The 16,493-nt window shown below is 39.7% G+C and overlaps 1 long non-coding RNA gene across 1 annotated transcript; it reads right to left on the bottom strand.

Annotated features, from left to right (window-relative positions):
• Positions 1 to 4,859: 4,859 nt before the first annotated feature.
• On the bottom strand, positions 4,860 to 7,991 carry LOC118765044. Its single transcript, XR_005000886.1, has 3 exons — positions 7,980 to 7,991; positions 5,490 to 6,393; positions 4,860 to 5,039 (listed from the first exon to the last, which is right to left on the bottom strand). It is a non-coding gene; the product is annotated as an uncharacterized LOC118765044 (long non-coding RNA).
• Between the last annotated feature and the right edge of the window lie 8,502 nt (positions 7,992 to 16,493).

The following is a 16,493-nucleotide window of genomic DNA, read 5'->3' on the forward strand; positions in this document are numbered from 1 at the left end:
CTATAGAATTTTCTCAATAAGGCCAAGAGAAAAAGAGGTTTTATAAACACATTCTACCAGTATACGAAGTTTAAAAGTGTTTAGTTACGTGGAAATTATTTTAAAAAACTGCCGGTCAAACCGAAAAGATCCGAGAATGTAAAGCAAGAGTGCATATCGTGCTGGAAAAGGATAATTTATCTATATTTAAAACATTCGGCGAGCATTGCCATCCTTCTCATCCTTCAAAACCAAAAGTTTACATTTCAAAAATGAAATTTAAATCACTAGCCACCCATCTAACACCCGTGGACATATTTACAAAGTCAGAAAACAGCACAGCTCCCATGACTTCAGGAAACATTTTTTCACGCTGAGAGTTGCTGAAGCATGGAACAAACTGCCGGCATCAGTTGTTAGTTGTCGGACCACTGCATCCTTCAAAACTTCCATGCTTTCTGAGATTCGCCAACACTACACCTGATTTTCTCCCCTCCATACACACGCAAGCATGTATCTGACTCATACATTGTTCACTTTCCAGACATTTCTACATTACTGCATGTACTTTATATGCACTTTCTGACAAGTTGTGGTGCACCTGAGCACTGTATACAATAATTTCATTATTATTATTATTATTATTATTATAATTCACAAACTTCTGCGCGGTCTTTAATTGCAGAAATTACATCTAGTTTCGATGATAATGCATTGTTACCGATGCCGAAGTCATCGCCTGTCTTGCAATATTAGCGGTTGGAGGAAATTTTTTTATTAAAACAAAACACAAATTGGATCTCGTAGTGTGAACAACAACGTGCGGGTGAATTGAAACAACACATACGGTTGTTATGATAACAAACTGTTAATGCCTCGCTGTCTGGTGACTGGCTAAAATTACCCAAATTTTCCAAAATATAATTCCAAATAACATCAGATTCTTTAATTTACGATACACCAAAATTGAAAAACAATCTGAGCACAATTAAAGGGGGCTGATTTTGCGAATGAATTTGTATCAAGGGGGGCAACTCATCTTTTGTCTTGCGACGAACTTATGGTCGACGTACAAACTTCAATTAGACTATTCTTATTGTATGGGAAGGCGGCGAGCTGGCAGAAACGTTAGCACGCCGGGCGAAATGCTTAGCGGTATTTCGTCTGCCGTTACGTTGTGAGTTCAAATTCCGCCGAGGTCGACTTTGCCTTTCATCCTTTCGGGGTCGATGAATAAAGTACCAGTTTCGCACTGAGGTTCGATGTAATCGACTTAATCCCTTTCTCTGTCTTTGTTTGTCCCCTCTATGTTTAGCCCCTTGTGGGCAGTAAAGAAATATATTCTTATTGTGTGGTCAACTTAACCCTTTAGCATTTAAACCGACCAGGTCCAGCCAAAATATTCTATCCGTTTTATGTACGAAGTGGGCTGATTTGGCCTCACACCAACTCTATAATGCCATTCCAATAAATTAAGTTACCTCATCAAAATCTCATGATACATGATTGATTCAAAACAATGTGAATAAATTAGCATTACTTTTGACAGAATAATGTGAATGCTAAGGATTAACCCCTAACCAAATATTCAACACCACCTGGCTAATGGATGCCCTTAGACCCTGTAAAAAGTCATAGGCCCCTACCCTTACTCATCTGACCATCTTTATTTGTCTATGCTAGCATGGGTTGAATGGTTCAACTGGGGTCTGAAAAGCCAAAAGGCTGCACCAGACCCAGTCTGATCTGGCAATGTTTCTATGGCTGGATGCCCTTCCTAATGCCAACCACTCTGTGAGTGTAGTGGGTGCTTTTTACGTGCCAGACGAGGCTGGCAAACGGCCACGATCGGATGGTGCTTTTTCATTGATGTTGATCGATACAGGGGGCGGACAAAATAATGGAAACACCTTAAAATTTCTAACAAATTTATTTCAATATGGGGTCGGACAGCCTTTGGTAGTAATTACAGCTTGAATTCTACAAGGTATGGGTTCGTACAAAGTTTGAATTGTTTGCAGCGGAACTTTTGTCCATTCTTCACCTAAAACAATCTACAGTTCTTGTAGTGATAATAGAAGATAGCTCCTTACTTGTTTTTTCTAAAATACACGATAAATATTTAAGAATATCGAGATCTGGGGACTGTGGTGGCCAGATAAGATGTTCAACTTCACCAGAATGTTCCTCATGCCATTCAGTAATAACTTTAGCCGTGTGAATTGGTGCATTATCATCCTGAAAGACTTCGATTCCCTCTGGAAAGTTCCGCAACCATGGCCGCAGTCAAATGACAAACAAATAAAAGAATATCATCATCATCATCGTTTAACGTCCGCTTTCCATGCTAGCATGGGTTGGACGGTTCAACTGGGGTCTGGGAAACCAGAAGGCTGCACCAGGCCCAGTCTGATCTGGCAATGTTTCTATGGCTGGATGCCCTTCCTAACGCCAACCACTCCGTGAGTGTAGTGGGTGCTTTTTACATGCCACCGGCACAGGTGCCAGACAAGTCTGGCAAACAGCCATGATCGGATGGTGCTTTTTATATGCCACTGGCACGGGGGCCAGGCGAGGCTAGCAACGGCCACGATCGGATGGTGCTTTTTACGTGCCACTGGCACGTAGGCCAGTCGGGGCAGCGCTGGCAGCGGCCACGTTCGGATGGTTCTCTTACATGCCACCGCCACTGGTATCGCAGCTACAATTTCCATTGATGTTGATTGATTTTGATTTTGATCTTGATTCTCACTTGCCTCAACAGGTCTTCACAAGTAGAGTTTTGTGTCCCAAGAAGGAAAGGTATGCATAAATGGACTGGCTACATCCCAGGTAGAGGCCACAGGTTATGGTCTCACTTATCCTGCTGGGTCTTCTTACGCACAGCATACTTCCAAAGGTCTCGGTATCTAGTCATTTCCTCGGTGAGACCTAAAGTTCGAAGGTCGTGCTTCACCACATCGTCCCAGGTTTTCCTGGGTCTTCCTCTTTTACAGGTTCCCTCAACCACTAGGGTGTGGCACTTTTTCACACAACTATCTTCATCCATTCTCGCCATACACACACACACACACACATATATATATATAAACAGCGTTTGTGGTTAAGCTACAACCGATGACTTTTTGTTGATATTTTCTGTCAATAAATCATCTGCAAGCTCTATGCCTTCAAATTCCTCAAGAACCAAAAACGTCCTATCCCATAAAAATAGCTATGGGTTGGTGACAAAAGAGTCCAGTCATAAAAATCCTAACCCAATTTCCTCTCATCTAGGCTACACTTACCTGGAAACTCATGTTAAACAAAACAATTTTAAAATTAAAATTTCTTCAGTTGAATATAATTATATTCAAATATAAAAATAAAATGTCTTAAGGAACATAAAACAAAAACGAAAAAACAACAAACCTGAATATATATATATATAAGTTATGTTTATATACAGTTTTTTTGTATTTATATTGATAAATTAATACTTATATCAATTCAAAAAAAAAAAAAAAAAAGAAAACAGATACATTATATATACATTCATGTATGTATAATATCTGTATCAAACGAACACAAGTGTAGCCAACCTGGCTAGAAAATTAAAAAATATAAAAATCAATTTCAGCAGCAAATAATCACTGTGTGTGTGTGTGTGTGTGGTGTGTGTGTGTGTATGTGTATGTGTATGTGTATGTGTGTGTGTGGTGTGTGTGTGTGTGTAAAAGTGTGTATGTGTATGTGTAGAATATATGTATGTGTGTATTTTGTTTGCACACATATTTTTAAGGTTTCTGCTTAAATATTGACAAAGGTTGTATGTTTATGTCTGTATGTATGTGTATGTGAAAGTAGGTGAAAGTAGGTATATTTTTATATATATGCACGAGTGCAAGAGCATATCTATGTGCATGTGTGTGCATATTCAAGTGAGTGCATGTGCTAATGTGCATGTGTGAGTGCAAGTGTGCAAATGTGCAAGAGTGTACGCACAAAAGTGTGTGTGTGTGTGTGTGTGTGTGTGAGAGTGCATGTTGGTACAAAAGTAAATATGCTAGCATGTATTTACTTTAATTACAAGCCTATCAACTGTATGCAAGTCTGCACAGTCTTTAGATGCATATACTCTTTTACTCTTACTTGTTTCAGTCAATTTGACTGCGGCGATGCTGGAGCACCGCCTTTAGTCGGGCAAATCGACCCCGGGACTTATTCTTTGTAAGCCCAGTACTTATTCTATCGGTCTCTTGTGCCGAACCGCTAAGTGACGGGGGACATAAACACACCAGCATCTGTTGTCAAGCAATGCTAGGGGGACAAACACAGAAACACACACACACACACACACACACACACACACACACATATATATATATACATATATACGACAGGCTTCTTTCAGTTTCTGTCTACCAAATCCACTCACAAGGCATTGGTCGGCCCGGGGCTATAGCAGAAGACACTTGCCCAAGATGCCACGCAGTGGGACTGAACCCGGAACCATGTGGTTGGTAAGCAAGCTACTTACCACACAGCCACTCCTGCGCCTATGCATGTCTTGATTTTTATGTGCATGGTAAATTATGCATGGTGCACAGCTTAGATATATATTCTCATGCAGGTTGTGTGTGTATGTATACGCATTTATGTACTGGTGTGAATGCATACATGTACATATGAATTCTTAGATGTTCATATGAAGGCTTGCTTGCATCTATGTGTGGATACGTACTCCACCTGCCTTCGTCTTTTGTTTATTTTCGTAAACCTTCCCCTTATGTGTATGTAGGTATATGTATATGTGGATCTGTTTGCTAATTGGATTACTTCTAGGCTGCTGCTGCTTGTATTGGCACTGAGGTGAAGAATTACTTTTTCCTTTTTTTTTCCATTTTTATTCCTTCACAAACACAACCCAATACCAAAAACACATCACAAAGAAAGAAAGACAGCGAGAAAGAGGAAGGAAGAAAGCAGGAGAGAGAGAGAGAGAGAGAAAGAAAGAAGGTATCACATTCCAACAATTAACCCATTGAAAAAAAAAAAACCCAACCTATGTTTAATTAACCCTTTAGCATTCATATTAATTTGGCAAAAATAATCCTTTATTTATTCACATTTAAAAAAAATTATCTGATATTATTTTGTAGCTTCAAGATAGGAAAGATGTAATTGCTTATTTTAAGAATGGCATTGCAGGGTAGGTGTGAGATGCTGGTTCTGGCCAGTTTGAGCATAAAATGTGTAGAATATTTGGGCCGGATACAGCCGGTTTAACCCTTTAGTGTTTAAACCGGCCAAATCTGGCCCAATATATTCTATATGTTTCATATTCAAACTGGCCATATCTGACCTCTCACACCTAACCTACAATGCCATTCTGAAAATGAACAATCACATCACTGAAACCTCAAAGCTATAAGATAATGCATGATTAATTCGAAACAATTTGAGTGAAAAAGTATTACATTTAACAGAGTAATCTGAACACTAAAGGGTTAAACACTAATGGGTTAAACTAGAATTTTGGACTGAAATTTCTTACACAAAAGATGAATTTAAACTTTATTAGCCATTTGTCTTATCAAGTTAAGAGTTATTGCACTAAAATCTTCCATAAAACTTAAATATTTTGATGATTTAAACAATGGCAGTATATATTCTTGTCAGAAAAATATGGTCTCAAATGGGTTAAGCTGTGTCATTTTTACAATCAAGTCACCTATCTGATGTCTTAATGTAGCTGTTTCTCCTCTTCTTTCTCCTCCTCCTCCACATCCTTCCTCCACCTCGATGCCTCATTACATCACAGGCTCAATTCATTAGTAACAATAAAAGACTCTCCACCACTTTCCTCTATAGCACCATCAGTTGTGGGTTGGTTGGTCCGTTGGTTTCTTTTTCATTTCAACTGCAGTTGAAGTAAGAGGCGAAGAGAAAGAGAAAAGCATGGGAGATTTTGAGACAGTAACCAGGAGAGATACAGAGGTAGTGAGAGAGAGAGTAAAGGGAGTACGAGTAAGAAGAGAGATGGGGGTGAGAGAGTAAGTAAGAGAGTAAGAGGAAGTGAGTAAAGTGACAATGCAAGAACAGAAGAAACAAGAAATATTGATATTTCAAAACAGTTCAATAAATTTTTTTTCTGTGACCATCACCATTCTATCTGGATGGATGGATGGATGGATGGCTGAAATGCAACTACTGTTGCTGTGAGGCTGTATTCCTGTTTTTACGATGTGGTTCTATTTCACGCAGACAATTGGCTTTACAGTTCGGACATGCTCCCAAGTCCATCAAGTGGACAACATTTGGATGCCAGGCACAGGTCTGCCTCACTCGGCCTTGAATGTTGTAACCACACACAGGACACAAGACACGCTTTGGACTCCGGTTACATATGCATCCGGGCAATGCATCGGCTGCCTAAAAAAAGAAAAGAAAAGAAAAGAAAAATCTCATAAATGTTTGTTCATATTTATTAGATTTATATTTATTGGAAAGAAGGCATATATTAAAATAACATTTCCTCACATGTGGGTAGTTATATAGAGCATCTGTCAGTTAAACTTCACTATGTGTCTGCACATGTATGCTCAGGCCTAGACAAGATTTTTGAAGAATGGCAATCCCCCATGAGCGCTCAGGCCTGGACAAGATTTTTGAAGAATGGTGCAATCCCATGGTCATTCATGACCGAAGGGGTTTCCTCTAGCATTTTATTACAAAAAAAAAATATTTTATCACACCTTATTTAACACTTTGAAAATTTCTTGTTAATATCATGAGAGACTCTAACCATCCTTTGTAATATTGCTTCATTACAAGTTAGTGTCATAATAATTCAGTTAGTTCTAAATATTTAACTATTAAGTCAGGAGTGGCTGTGTGGCAAGTAGCTTGTTTACCAACCACATAGTTCCGGGTTCAGTCCCACTGTGTGGCACCTTGGGTAAGTGTCTTCTACTATAGCCTCGGGCCGACCAAAGCCTTGTGAGTGGATTTGGTAGACGAAAACTGAAAGAAGCCCATCGTATATATGTATATATATATATATATGTATGTGTGCATGTATGTTTGTGTGTCTGTTTGTCCCCCTAGCATTGCTTGACAACCGATGCTGGTTTGTTTATGTCCCCGTCACTTAGCAGTTCGGCAAAAGAGACCAATAGAATAAGTACTAGGCTTACAAAGAATAAGTCCCGGGGGTCGAGTTGCTCGATTAAAGGTGGTGCTCCAGCATGGCCGCAGTCAAATGACTGAAACATGTAAAAGAGTAAAAGAGTAAGTCTATGTATTCCTGTGATTTATTAGGACACACAAACCAATCTCTACTCAGATGTGTAAATTAGCTAATAATCCCTTATACATCTATGCAGCTGTCCTCATAAGTAATTAATTTGTAATCAATCACCACATCCTCATGAGCTATTAATGCTAACTACTTAGGTTTATCCACTTCAGTGAGGAATACACAGATTTCTGTGATGAAGTAGCAATGTACTCCACCCAGTGTCATTGCATCCTCACCATTTGGTATTGGGGGGGGGGGGGGGGCAAGAGAGACAGAGAGAGAAAAACCAACCTCAATGCTTGATGAGCACTTTACAGACTCAGGGGAGATGTAAAGCAAAGTTGATGATGGTGGGAGTTAAGCTCAAAACACAAAAAGCTGGAACAAGTACAAGGCATTTGTCCAACCATTCAAGATTTTTCCAATTAATCAACCTTGACATCAATGCCAATTAACAATCACATTTCATCTAAGTGGGTAAGTGCCAATTCATTTAATCATTATTGCCTGCACCTTATTGCTTCAGGTATCAATTTGTTTCAATAAGCATCTCTTTTACTCTTTACTCTTTTACATGTTTCAGTCATTTGACTGCGGCCATGCTGGAGCACCGCCTTTAGTCGAGCAAATCAACCCCGGGACTTATTCTTTGTAAGCCCAGTACTTATTCTATCAGTCTCTTTTGCCGAACCGCTAAGTGACGGGGACGTAAACACACCAGCATCGGTTGTCAAGCAATGCTACGGGAACAAACACAGACACACAAACATATACACATACATACATACACATATATACGACAGGCTTCTTTCAGTTTCCGTCTACCAAATCCACTCACAAGGCATTGGTTGGCCCGGAGCTATAGCAGAAGACACTTGTCCAAGATGCCACGCAGTGGGACTGAACCCGGAACCATGTGGTTGGTTAGCAAGCTACTTACCACACAGCCACTCCTGTGCCTCATTTCAAAAATTGATTGAAGAAATCATTTTTTTTTTAAACTCAAACCAGGGCCTGCTTGTTCTGAGAAGTTACCACTGAAATGGGACATCGAAGAGAAACAACAACATAATGTAATCAGAGTAAGATTGTAACTAATGTTGGTGAACATTGTAGCCACTTTGACCATTTGGTATTTAAACAGACATAGGCGCAGGAGTGGCTGTGTGGTAAGTAGCTTGCTTACCAACCACATGGTTCCGGGTTCAGTCCCATTGCGTGGCACCTTAAGCAAGTGTCTTCTGCTACAGCCCCGGGCCAACCAAAGCCTTGTGAGTGGATTTGGTAGACGGAAACTGAAAAAAGCCCGTCGTATATATGTATATATATGTGTGCGTGTATGTTTGTGTGTCTGTGTTTGTCCCCCTAGCATTGCTTGACAACCGATGCTGGTGTGTTTATTTCCCCGTTACTTAGCGGTTCGGCAAAAGAGACCGATAGAATAAGTACTGGGCTTACAAAGAATAAGTCCTGGGGTCGAGTTGCTCGATTAAAGGCGGTGCTCCAGCATGGCCGCAGTCAAATGACTGAAACAAGTAAAAGAGTAATACAGCCAAAATATTGTTTCATGTTCAAAAATTGGCCAGATCTAGCTTCGCACACCAACCCTACAATATCATTCTAAAAATTAACAGCTACCTCATCAAAATCTCAAAGCCACAAAATACATAATTTAGACAGAATGTGAATGCTAAAGTGTCAACCTTACATTACCCTGGCGCTCAACCTTCTCTCTCTTATAGCTAATATCACACAAGCCAACAAAGGACCCTCTATACCAGTGGCTCTCAACTGGGGTCCATAGAAAATTTTGTTAAAAATTATGTGCAATAAGTCAGTTATACTTCAAGGCGGCAAGCTGGCAGAACCATTAGCACGCCGGGCGAAATGCGTTGCCGTATTTCGTCTGCCGTTACGTTCCGAGTTCAAATTCCGCCGAGGTCGACTTTGCCTTTCATCCTTCCGGGGTCGATAAATTAAGTACCAGTTACGCACTGGGGTCGATGTAATCGACTTCATCCGTCTGTCTGTCCTTGTTTGTCTCCTCTGTGTTTAGCCCCTTGTGGGTAGTAAAGAAATATATACTTCTACAATACACAAGGCATTTTAACAATTTCTTTTATACAATTCCGAATAATGTTTAATTGGGATTTTTTTTTTTTTTTTTTTGAAAGCTTCAAATGGTTATGTAGGTCCAGAACAGTAAAATAGAAATCAAAGGAGTCCACAGGCAAAAAAAATGGTTGAGAACCACTGCTGAATATAGTTGCTTGCCCTGCTCTAAATAGCAGTTAAATCTTCCATCTTAAAAAGAGGATAACTATTTCATAGTACAGTGTTAGATACACACAGATGCCTGAGAGAAAAAAAAAAAAACAGGGTGGGGTACATATACCATGTATATGTCTGCCTGGTCAATCAGAGCCAACCTGATTCTGAAGAGCAGTAACCACAATAATCAGTGTCATAACCTGATTAAAATCAATATCATATGGTTCATTGTAAAGAAAATATTTGGAGAGGTAATTTGGCAGGCAATCATATTTAATGTGAAGCGCATCAGTTCTCAGGAGGCTGATAGATTAGTTTATAAAATAAATCATTCAGAAGTTAAATTATTAGGAGAAAGGTATTTGCTCCCTTCTCCAAAAAAAAAAAAAAAACTTACAAAATAGAGTATGGTTGTGGTGGTGGGGGGGGGCACACGGGGGGGGGTGTATTTGCTATCATCTCTATTCATCTGTATGTGTTTACCCAAGACATTTCTATCATCATTCCCCCCCCACCCCGTCTCCAGTTATGAAGGCTGGAAACCAACAATGATGACTTTCTGACCAGTAAACTGATACACTTCCCCCTCCTCCACCTCTTCACTAACTTCCATCAAAACAAAACTATTGTAAATTTCCTAGGATATGTCTGTCAGTATCTATGTGAATGAATTGTTATTTCAGCTGGGTGAAAAAAAAAAAGTAGAGTGCACACCTGTGTGTGTGTGCAGTGCATACCCATCTGCCTGTGTGCATGAGGGAAATAACAAAGGTGGCTGGCCTAGACACAATATAAAACCAGAAAGGAAAAAAATTTAATTGTCACTCACAGTGACTGTGGGTGCATGGTAGCACCTACAGTGCTAGAAATAAGAGTCCAAGACACTTACAACTACAAGCATGGCACAAGTCTACGTATGTACTGGCAGGTGAGTTAACTATCCCACAGTAAGCAAGGGGACTATATTGGCTTGCCAATATAGGCGGTGAGCTAGCAGAAACGTTAGCACGCCGGGCGAAATGCTTAGCGGTATTTCGTCTGCCGTTACGTTCTGGGTTCAAATTCCGCCGAGGTCGACTTTGCCTTTTATCCTTTCGGGGTCGATAAATAAAAGTACCAGTTTCGCACTGGGGTCGATGTAATCGACTTAATCCCTTTGTCTGTCCTTGTTTGTCCTCTCTATGTTTAGCCCCTTGTGGGCAATATAGAAATATATATTGGCAAGCCAATTCACTTGAAATTGAAGCTCATTAGTAGTAATACTCCATCGCTGATAGATCCAGCCTGTCACTATATAGATTTTACCATAGGAACCAGTGGTTGACTCAGCAAAATAATGGATATGTAGCAGAGACTGTTTTTGAAACAAGCTATATTATCATCATCATCTAACGTCCGCTTTCCATGCTAGCATGGGTTGGACAGTTCAACTGGGGTCTGGGAAGCCAGAAGGCTGCACACCAGGCTCCAGTCTGATCTGGCAGTGTTTCTACAGCTGGATGCCCTTCCTAACGCCAACCATTCCGTGAGTGTAGTGGGTGCTTTTTACGTGCCACCGGCACAGGTGCCAGACGAGGCTGGCAAACGGCCACGATCGGATGGTGCTTTTTACGTGCTACCGGCACGGAGACCAGAGCGCTGGCAACAGCCACATTCGGATGGTTCTCTTACGTGCCACCGGCACTGGTATCACAGCTACAATTTCCATTGATGTTGATCGATTTTGATTTTGATTTTCACTTGCCTCAACAGGGCTTCAGAAGTAGAGTTTTGTGTCTCAAGAAGGAAAGGTATGAAAGAAGGAAAAAAAAAAGCACCATCCGATCGTGGCCGTTCGCCAGCCTTGTCTGGCACCTGTGTCAGTGGCACATAAAAAGCACCCACTACACTCATGGAGTGGTTGGCGTTAGGAAGGGCATCCAGCCGTAGAAACACTGCCAGATCTGACTGGCCTGGTGCATCCTTCGGGCTTCCCAGATCCCCGGTCGAACCGTCCAACCTATGCTAGCATGGAAAGCGGACGTTAAATGATGATGATGATGATATATTTCATTTTTGTATTTGATTTGCAAGATTCTTTATGTGAATCTGTGTGTTGAAGCATATTTTATTGTGTCTGGGGAGAGTCATTCCTTTTAGTGCCCTTATTTAACACACTCACCTATTTGATTTCCACTAATTTTTTTCCTAAAATTTTCATTGTGTCTTGCAACTTTATCAATAGTCGTTGACTGTCAATTATCAGAGCTGCATTCTTTTTGTCTGTACGCATGTGTATACACAGACATTATTAACGAGTGATGGAATATGTATGAGATGACGAGACAGAGGGAGTCTGTGGGTGATGGAAGGCAATAAAGATGGGTAAGAGAAAGAGAGAGAGAGAGTGATGTGTGTCATTAAAGAGTGATTGGGGAGGTGGACTATGCCACTGGTATAAAGCTTTAATAAAAAGGTGGTGAGCTGGCAGAAACGTTAGCACGCCAGGCGAAATGCTCAGCCGTATTTCGTCTGCTGCTATGTTCTGAGTTCAAATTCCGCCGAGGTTGACTTTGCCTTTCATCCTTTCGGGGTCGATAAATTAAGTACCAGTTACGCGCTGGGGTCAATGTAATCGACTTAATACCTATGTCTGTCCTTGTTTGTCCCTTCAATGTTTAGCCCCTTGTGGATAATAAAGAAATGGGTATAACGCTTTAAGCATTGAAGATCAATCTATAGTGCCATTAGAAAGAGAGAAAAGGAGAAAAGAAAAAGAAAAGGAGAAAAGAAACAAAAATATAATTCTAGCAAAGAGCCAAAATTTATCTTAATTTCTCACATTAATACTCAGCCTCCAGATTGCCTCATCCAGTAGACTATCAAAAGATGCTCCTTGGCATGGTGTATCTGGGATTACCTTATCCAATGTATCATTTCTTTTTCATGGTGGTAAAGGGAGATTTGAAGAGAAATTAGCTGCTATTTCTAGCAGGTTAAGCAACCATGTTTAGGCTTTTCTATATGGGCCTACACAAGTATAGAGAGCAAGTATATAGAAGACCAGAAAGTATTTTCTGACAATTCTTACCTTTTGTTTTTCCCCTATTTATATTCATTAGCAATGTAGATTAAATAGTTTTACCCCACCGGCAAATACCACCAGGTACTACTGACTGTTCATCACATATTTACCTTCAACTCAGTAGCAAGCAACACAAAGGTGTTAAGTACTGAACCATTTAAGTGAGAACAGAATGTAACCAACCAGGTACATATTTTTATAAATACTATGTGAATGAAAGGTAAACCTGAAGCTCAAGAGAAATTGAAATCATGTCTGAGATAATTAGTTAAATACTATTCACCCACTGCTGCCTTAAGCATTCATTTTGGGCCTCTGCCAATAGTTGTCAGTACTTCTGAAATGAGTGTGTGTGTGTATATATATATATATATATATATACTCTTTAGTCTTTTATTTGTTTCAGTCATTTGACTGCGGCCATGCTGGAGCACCTCCTTTAGTCGAGCAAATCGACCCCGGGACTTATTCTTTGTAAGCCCAGTACTTATTCTATCGGTCTCTTTTGCCGAACCGCTAGGTGACGGGGACGTAAACACACCAGCATCGGTTGTCAAGCAATGCTAGGGGGACAAACAGAGACACACAAACATATACACACACACACACATATATACATATATACGACAGGCTTCTTTCAGTTTCCGTCTACCAAATCCACTCACAAGGCATTGGTCGGCCCGGGGCTATAGCAGAAGACACTTGCCCAAGATGCCACGCAGTGGGACTGAACCCGGAACCATGTGGTTGGTAAGCAAGCTACTTACCACACAGCCACTCCTGCGCCTAAAATTACCTTACGCCTGCAGAGGGACTTGAACCCACGACCCTCAGATTACTTCTAAGATTGACCTATAAAAGTCTGATGCTCTACCGACTGAGCTATGCTATATTATATATATAGTGTTTCAGTAAACATTTTTGGGGGTTTTTTTTGTTTTATTTTTTTTTGTCATCTTTTAGTTAGGAGGAAAGGCAGTGCCCATGACCCTTTAAGGGACCACCAAGAATGCAGTGAGGAAACCAGAGACATGGCCTCAATGCATGCAAAAGAGTGGGGCACTGGTAAAAGCACCTGAGGTGCCAGGTGATAGTGTTAAACCAGGCAATGGGTTAACTAACCCTTTAGCATTCACATTATTTTGTCAAAAGTAACATTTATTCACATGGTTTTGAATTAATCATGCATTTTCATGTAGCTTTAAGATTTTAATGGCAGAAACTTGAGTTTTAGAATGTTGTAGGGTTGCTGTGGGAGGCCAGAAGTCACCAGTTTGAACATAAAACAGAATATTTTGGACGGATGTGGTCAGTTTAAATGATAAAGGGTTAAGTTTGTTAAGAGTGGGACATGATGGAATTTGAACTCCTACTGCAAAGAGCAGGGGCAAAATTTTGAAAGGTACTTTTTTTCTTTTTGTTTTTGTTAAAATCAATTTGTTAAAATCAATTTGTTAAAATCAATCCTGAAAGGTTAAAAGGTCAAGTTGACCTCAGCATGATTTGAAGTCAAAGAACAAAGTCAGAACAAATTCTATGGAGTATTCTGTCCTACAATGTCATTCTAAAACTAAAAAATCACATCACTTATTTAAAATGGTTTGAATTAATCATGCATTATCTTGTAGTTTAGAGATTTCAGTGATGTGATTTTTTTAGCTTTAGAATGACATGGTAGGGCTGAGGTGAGAGACGAGGTCTGGTCAGTTTCAATATAAAACAGGTTAAATATTTTGGCCAGATATGGCCGGTTTGAATGCTAAAGGGTTAAGTATTAGCAAAGAGAGTGAGAACAAAAATTAAATGATGCAATCTGCCACTAGAGTTTTATGGCTAGTGACACACATCACACGATTTGTTTGACTAAACAGCACAAGGCCAGACTTTATAGCAACAGGTTACGTAGTTTTGTTACATCAACAACAATGCATTACTTACTTACTACTAGCTTTTATAACAAAGAAATGACAAGCAACAATGACTGGTGAGAACACTTGAGTGGTTAAGAAGTTCACTTCTCAACTGAATAGCTTTGTCCAATTGTTTTCTACTATAGCCCCAGGCTGGTCAAGGCCTTGCGAGTGGATTTGGTTAAAGAAAAACCTTAAAAAATCTGTTATACATGTGTGTACGAGTCTGTACTTCCTCAGTACTTCACACACATGCATGCATGTTCACTGGTTGTAGCCAATAGCTTTGCTGAGAGTGTCGTTTGTTTGCAGCCCACTGCAAAAGGATGTCGAAGATACTAAACGGATCTTGACATGTTGTACAATCTTTATAACAATAGATTCAATAATACATTGTTTCCTTGGGTGTTTACTGCTTGATAGAGTGAGAGATTATCATTTCACTTTTTAAAGTGGGATTTGGAAAACAAGAAGTGTAACCAGCGCTAGAAAATTGTGTTCCAACTACTCTTTTTTTCCTACTCTAGGCACAAGGCCCAAAATTTTTGGGAAGGGGGGGGGGGCATTCGATTAGATCGACCCCCCCGTACATAAAAACAGACAAAATATCGCTAAGCATTTCACCCGGCATGCTAAATTCCAACAATATTCTTGACTGACCAATGCAAACATGGAAAGTAGACGTTAAAATGATTATGATGATGACACCAATCTTAACATTTCCTCTATGACCAGCTTAATAGAAGAGGACAGGTATCACATTCAGCTGAATCAATCACAGTGTATTATTGCTTGGCACTTAATTTCATCGGATTTATTAAGTGACAATCTGCCGATGTTGACTTTATAAAACAGGAATATCACTCATGCGGCAAAGTTTAGTCTAATCCTGATGGTTTAACCCTTTAGCATTTAAACCGGCCATATCCGGCCAAAAGTATTCTGCCTGTTTTATGTTCAAACTGGCCATATCTGGTCTCTCACACCAGCCCTACAATGTCGTTTTAAAAATTAACAGCTACCTCATCAAAATCTCATAGCTACAAGATAATGCCTGATTAATTTAAAACAATGTGGATGAAGAAGTATTAATTTTGGTAGAATAATGCGAACACTAAAGGGTTAATTTTACAAAATTTCAAAATTTCATAACATTCTGTAAAATAATATATTTTATAGTATTCCGTAAAATAAGCATGAGCATGCATTCACAGTGGAGCCCAGCTGGTCGTGATTAACACTTGTTCTGATTAGTAAAAATCAGTGAACCTAGTCGCCTCAACCAATTAAAAATAAGTCTTAATTCATATACTGAAAGATGTGACTTATTTTCCCTTCCCTGTGTCTATACACACCGAGCTGAGCAAAACAGAAATTTCCTTTTTCTTCCTCTGTTCTCATTCTAAAGAATCGTAATAGAATTTGTATACATACCAAGAGATGAGTTTTCCCAACTCTTCATATACCTCATATTCTTGGCACCTTTACTATTTACTTTGGTCAACATTATGAATAGAATTTTTAGTACTAAATGTACCTCTTCAGCAATGAAATCTAGTTTATGCTTCAATGAGACCAAACTAGTTTGATGCTCCTGTCATGCACCATCTCTCTTCAGAGTACTTTAGATATTTAGTCTGGCTAATTGCCATTTCTGTCAACACTTCTCAGCTATCTAAAGTCTACATTAAGGATACAACTTCTTATTTCTTTATTGCCCACAAGGAGCTGAACATAGAGGGGACAAACAAGGACAGACAAAGGGATTAAGTCAATTACATCGACCTCAGTGCATAACTGGTACTTAATTTATCGACCCCGAAAGGATGAAAGGCAAAGTGGACCTCAGCGGAACTTGAACATAATGGCAGACGAAATACTGCTAAGCATTTCGCCCGCCGTGCTAACAATTCTGCCAGCTCGACGCCTTAATTTACTACTTAATTTACCTCAAAAGCAATTTCTTGTATCATATTTAGATGAGTTT

Source organism: Octopus sinensis, linkage group LG10 (assembly GCF_006345805.1).
Source record: "Octopus sinensis linkage group LG10, ASM634580v1, whole genome shotgun sequence".
NCBI classification, from domain to species: Eukaryota; Metazoa; Mollusca; class Cephalopoda; order Octopoda; family Octopodidae; genus Octopus; species Octopus sinensis.